Genomic DNA, 6,888 nt, shown 5'->3' with positions numbered 1-6,888 from the left:
AGTACAGCAGCTCGGCACCGGATGGGTATATAAGCTGCAGCGCACCGCTCTCTGATTGGCTGTTCGAAGCGGATGTTACCGTGAGCTCGCGTGCGGCTGAGAAGGATCACTCCTCCCTGCTCCATGCCGTGACAAACACTCACGTGGCAGATCGACTAAAGTGGGCAAAAGATAACCCTAAACCGACGTCGACAATTAATCATGCACATTGGTAAATGTGGCAGGTGCAGACTACATGGCTCTTTGTTTCTATGAATCACTCGTCAGTAAATGTTTATAAAACGGAACTAACTTGCTCATTAAAAGGAAATATTGTTTGATATCATATAGTAAAGAATATTTCTAAATCTATTCTTAATGCTTCTACCATCGACAATCTTCACTTGTAATTTCCGTCCAAACATGAGCTAGAACAGCTTTTATTTTGGTAAAAATTCTATTTTGAGCCTCTGTTCCGCCGCCTCAGTACCATAGACAGCTCCCCCCCTCAGACTGTCCCTTTGTGTGTGTGTGTGTGTGTTAGTGTGTGTTAGTGGGTCCGTGTGTGTCTGTTTGTGTACCTAAATTGAATATGAAACACAGACTGGAGCGGAATAAACACCAGGTGATAATAAAACAGGCCATCAATAAGCATCTGGACTCAGTAAGAGCTGCTACAGTCATACACCGCCCCCACATGGGTGCCATCAAAGCCAATTCGGCTCCATGGATAGCAACACAGTAAACAGCAGATGAAAAATGACCATTCACATCTTCCAAACCTTTGTCTATTAAACATACACCCTTCTGTTCATTCGTTTATACCCTTAAAGGATTGTTATATATTACTTCACAATATTTATTTGAACTGAGGAGTTCAGATGTTGGATGAAGGATGACATTTCACTTTGTAGGTTTTTTTGGAATAGCATTATGAAATTTTTTTTTTTGTTTTTTATTTTGTTTTTTTGGTTAAACTACTGTTTACTAATATATTTTAGAAAATTGTATGTATGTGATAGGCCGACTCTGGCTGGTCCCATTTAATTAGCAAACATCTCTCTAAAACATAAATGCTCAAACCAACATTGCATGTTTGTTAGCCTTAGAGTAAACTAATGTGAATAATATTAGACATGAAACATAACTTTGATCAATGTGTACATTTATGTAAACTTATCAATTTGATGTAAAAAATATTTCAGAATATTGGGGACAAGAACTCACATGACTGTTTTCTCACAAAATCGCCATTTGTAAAACCACTAATGTCATTCCTGCCAACTATTTAGGTTTGGGTTCTGATTATGATTATAATTTATCTATTACTTATTAGTCTTTCCAAATATACTCTCACTTTCAAATTCAAAGGTGTGGCTCATATCACGTACTTTGATATCCAGATGAGACTTTCTCCAGCCCTTTGGAAGCCCTGTTGGAAATAAATGATAAATGGCTATTTACATTGTGCTAAACAGCCCACTCCCTGCTAACATTTAGCTCAAACTATGTCATTATATCTAAAGAGGAAGTCTGGTGTGAATTGTTCCTGAACTATTCCTCATCTCCCTACCAAAACAGATGGAGAAAGAATCCAAATCTACCCTTGATTGCTCTTTCGGTTCATCACAACAATGTCTCTCGACATAACATCCACTTAGGTGTTTAAGTCAGCAAGTAGTTATTTATTATTAGGCTGTTGTGGGGTTTCCCCAAACTCCTCCAGCACCGTCCTGCCATCTTCCCTCGTTTTCAGTTGCCACAGCTACAGACACTTCAACAGCACACTGCTGCCTCACTATGGTAAAAAAAAGAACTGTTTCCAAATGGCCAGTGGGTATATAATCCCACAAAGCAAAACAAACAAAAAAACCAATGAACACCATGCTTGTAAAGGTTTTTATATAAAGTACCTGTAACAGTTGGTCAAATTATTCTTATTTCTCACATACATATTCATACATCCACATAGTAACAGACTGCAGCATTAGCACTCTAGTACACTAGTAGCCTTCACTTTTGTTCAACAAAGATTCTTGTTTACACAATATGATCCACAAATGAAAAGGAAGAAAAATTGGAATAACTTCATCATCATTATCATAAGCATCATATGTTACACAATAGTTTGTGTCTTATATGTGTTTCAAGATAAAATATGGCACATAGTTATGAATTGATCATCAGTGAGAGCACGTGTGTATGTGTGTGTGTGTGTGTGTTTGTGTTGGGGAGGTGGAGGCGTCTCTCGAATTCTGGATAAAGGTTCATACAGAGGACATACTTCCTTCCCTCGCTTCCTTGTCTTATTTCTTCACCATCCCTGCACAGCTGGAAGGACTGAAGCAGGCGGAAGCAAAAATAGTGGGAAAATAATGAGGGACATCTGCTCATCAGTTCTATTCTTTCACAGAGATGTACACCGAAAGTCCTCCATTGTAATCTGACATTCATATGATACTGGATGACCGATACTCTGAGTGTCTGTTTGTGAGTGTGTATTCTCTAAAACTGGGGATGAGAAGTGAATTTAACAGGAATAGTCGGACTGGCTGTTCACTATAGCCCTCCCCCGCACTGTGACTGGTGAGTTATAGATTAGCAAGCAAAGCTAGGCCTGTTAGATTTATATTTCCTCACCTGCTGACATTGTAGAAGTAGGAAGTAGAGTGTGGCACTGCAACACTTTGGAGGGTGAAGTGCCATGAATGCCAAAAGCACAACTGTGTAGGATTTGAATACAATCCTGGATGCTATTAGAATTTTGACAAATGTGAGGAACTCTGTTGTGCAACTTGCTGAATTTGGGGAGCTCAAAGGGGAACAGAAATAACCCGATGTGAAATTTTTAATAATCATAAGTTAACGGAAAATATTAAGACTGTGTAGCTTTAAATGGCACTGTCACTATCTCATGCTTTTCTATGCGGATCTAACCCATCTGGTGAGAATACTAACCCCTAAATAACGAAGCAGATGTAGCTTCAGTCTTCTAGCAGGAACTTGGGAAAGTAACCATAAAAGTGCTCGTTCACATATTTTAGAAACAAATAAGATGAAAGTAATAAAAGATCACCATTTGAACCAATTCACTGTGCTAGCATTGGCTTAAGTAATGACCTACAGCTGGTAAAATCCATCTGCAGCCTTCAGAAACTGTCAGTCATACATGAGGAGCTGACCTTTCCTTTAAATAAATGATCCTTTTGGCTGAAAATCTGCAACTGGTACCTTTGGAAACAACAAAATGTGCGATGTGAAAACACACAGCTTAACAGGAGTAGCAGCAGTAACTAAAGGTGGCACGGCTTCATGAAGGGTCAGTCACATTTTAGGATTTACACCAGAGTATCAACAAGCAGTTCATAATTTCAACATAGACGTTAAATCATTGTATCATAGAAGAACATTGGATTTAACATGTTTTCATGTAATAAACAAGTGAATCTGAAGTGAACTTTTGAAAAGTTCCAAAAACAGAATATCTAAAAGAAGAAATGTTTTATTACATTTTCATCAATGGAGCTAATGAACTGGGTAGCAAAGTGTTGTGAGAAAGTGTTGGTATTAATTATGACTGGTACAGCTGCAGTAAACAGTGGCAGAATGTTTCAGAGCATCATTTTTGAGAGAAAAAGGGTGAGAGGGAATTTTGCCACGTTCCTCAATGGGGAACGTGATCAACTGACTTTGTCAACCTTTTCTAATATGATACATTGATGGAAACACATCTACTGTAACTAAACTCAGTTAATCAAACGCCTTGTCATGGAAATGAGGATTTGTCATCTTTTGATCCCTTTATCTCTTTAGTGATAAAAATCCTACAAACTTACAGTTTGGCTTTTGAAGCGCAACAAAAGAAGGTCACAGATTATTCAACAGTCATTTTGGGAATACCATTCAGAGCTTGTCTACAGTTCAACTCAGCAGAAACAGGAAGGATGTGTAAACAAGCTTGTTTGCCATGGATTCATTCTTCATGTGCATATTTGTTTCATGAGGTCTGACTCTGGATCAAGGCTACATATTTTTTCGGAACCAACTGGAGCCCAGTTGGTTTCAAATTAACACAAAACAACACCAGAATTAAATCACCAGTATCGTGGAGACACACAGTCTGGAGACCGGCATGGCATTCTGTAACAAGTTCTAAAAATCCCATTCCCTGTATTGTTTAGATTTTTTCATCATTTAAATAATAGATGAGGCCAAATCCATGTTTTCAGAAATTACAGACTCATGAACTGAATACTGAGTGCTCCAATTTTTGATGACTGCTGGGCAGGCCAAAATTTTGCAAAGTGGTACATAAAATTTCCCTGTATATTAATATCACTGTTAAACAAAGCCCATCTTTCTGGTCTATGTGTCTGATACCTGATATAACACTGTGAAAAAGCTTATTCTCGAAAGTCCTTTGAAGTCTTTCTTGTTCTGCAGTCAGAGACTTTGAGTTGGCTCATGTTTCTTCGAGTTTTGCTTTGTTATTTTATATGAAATGATGAGTCTTCAGAATGATATGGCACAAGGGCTCTGACCTGATTGTGAAGGCAGAGCTTCTCGAAAATTGAAGACAGTCTGTTGGCTACAGTTAGACTTGGTAACGTGACATCAGTGAAGCAGGGAGGGTTAGGGTTAGGGTGTGGAGTCGATTTCCTGCAACACAACTGACCTTAATGAGGCATTCTATTGATTGTACATGAAGGTTGGTTCACTGTGCAAGAGGAGTATTGCTCAGCGTTTGGTGATAACTATCTTATGTTGGCTGCGTGAGCTCATGGAGATATGAGGGAAGGTTGTCTTATAGCAGTATCTATCCTGTTGCATTGTGGAAACTGCCACTGCTTCTGTTTTTGATCTTTCTTGTTAGGCAAACATATGCCACTCCAATTGTTCCGAAGTTTTCTTTCATCAGCGAGTCCCGATGCCAACTGGATGTCACATCACCGAGCCTAACATTCAGCAGTTCAGCATACTAAATGCTCAGTCTCTTCTGTTACACGTGGTGTGGTGTGCCCAACACAAAGCAGCATGCTAGGAAACCTATAGAAGCACACATGCATATCAAATAAGTTGGTGAGTAAGTAAGCTGTCAGGTCAGGAGACCAGAGAGTCTCTAGATATGGGACAACTGGACCGGACCACACCAGAAACAACAGGAACGGTTCTGACCGGACTGCAGTGGATGGGGAATATGTGGTGATTTATTTTGTCCGAGCTGATGTGGAGAGTAATGAGTGGAGGGAAAAAGGAGAGAGGACGGGGGTTGACCCTTCAAACAGCTGTCCCTGGAGTGGTGACAGCAACACCCAAGTGTTGTTTTGGAAGCAAAGTCCCATCTGTACCCATCTGCCCCCGCCCTCACACGACTGCAATATCATCATATTTTCTTTCATTCTGGCATTTGTAGCCATTGGTTGATAGATCACATGATCAAGTCTCCAGTCTGAACATCCAAAACCCAGCTCCACCGATCATTCATACAGCATGAGGCGCAAACATGTGTGCAGTGTTTAAACAAGAAATCTTTCTTTCTTTCTTTCAAGCACTTTCCTGTGGTCATTCAGGACAGCACCAATATGGACTGCAGAACAAAGTGCAGGGGAGCAGGAAGGATTGAAATAATTCCTTGTATCCTTGTATGCCTTGGAGGGTCAGTATTGCAAATTTCCCAGTTTTTTTTTATGTCAGTGTAAACAGTTCACAGCTTCTTTATTGGTTACTAAACTGGGCCCGACGGATTAGCTTTAAATACTAAAATAAATAATCGATTTCCCAATTTATAGGAGATTTTTCTGGATAAACCCAAATATTCCCTTTAGAGTACAGTACTTTAGGTAAGATGTGGATCAGATAATCCAATACAGTACAGTGACTGGGACATCACTGTCCAACTAAGTTGTGGTTGATTCTGGCTCATCCATGTTATGGTTTTAGTTGATGCTCTGTGAGTTTCAACAGTGGACCTTTCAGCCAATGTTGGTGAGTGCAATAAGTTTGGGCAAGACAATAGGAATAAGGTAAAATGGAGTTGGCAATAAGTAGGTGGTCATGTGCAAGGACATATGAGGTGACCTCATGCAGCGTGATTCTTGTTATTCGTTACCCTAACATTTTCTCTATAGCGAAAATGCCTGGATGCTATCACACAATATCAATATCCATTATCTTTATATTTATGACAATATTCATCCTTATTCATGTAAATCTGTGTTGTCTGGCGTTTCTAACCCCAAACTTTTTTTCCTTTTTTATCAAAAGACACAAAAATACTTTCATAGATTACATTTGTTATCGTGCTAAAACAAGGTACAAGTCAGACTGATGTGTCTCTGTGGGCCAGAGCCAGAAGATAAAACTGATAGATACCTCTTTCGTTGTGTCATGAACGCTGCTGGCCAGGCAGTTGATAAAATGGGCCTTTCCAAATCCGTGTTGTCAGTTAAATTGTATCTGTAAATCTGTAAATCTAAAGATTGTATCTTAAAGCTTGTTATTGCAAGATCCTGAGCTCAGATACCGAACGTTAATAAGGAATCTGTCCCTTCCAATTATGTGAAATAACATGGCAGGCACCACATTAACCCTGGTTTCATCTGTTTAGATTTGGTAAAATGACACTGTGGGCCTTCAGACAAGACCCTGAACACTGGTGACTGCCCGAAAGTGAAAGCCACTCAGTGTTTTGGTGGCTCATTATCGAACTAAAATGATTTAAACACCATTTCAATCCCAGAAGCTCTTTGATCTGGGGTGCAAACAGGAAATTTGGTTAATCATAAGCCAGTAGAGACGCCAGACAACAGCAGCACTCCAAGGTAGCGCTACAATGCATCACATTAGTCCACCCCTCCTCAACTATTACCCCGGTCAATCTTCCTACCTATCCCCCCTCCCAGCTCCCTC

This window comes from Echeneis naucrates, chromosome 8, assembly GCF_900963305.1.
Source record: "Echeneis naucrates chromosome 8, fEcheNa1.1, whole genome shotgun sequence".
Taxonomy (NCBI): Eukaryota; Metazoa; Chordata; class Actinopteri; order Carangiformes; family Echeneidae; genus Echeneis; species Echeneis naucrates.
This window is presented reverse-complemented; position numbering follows the sequence as displayed.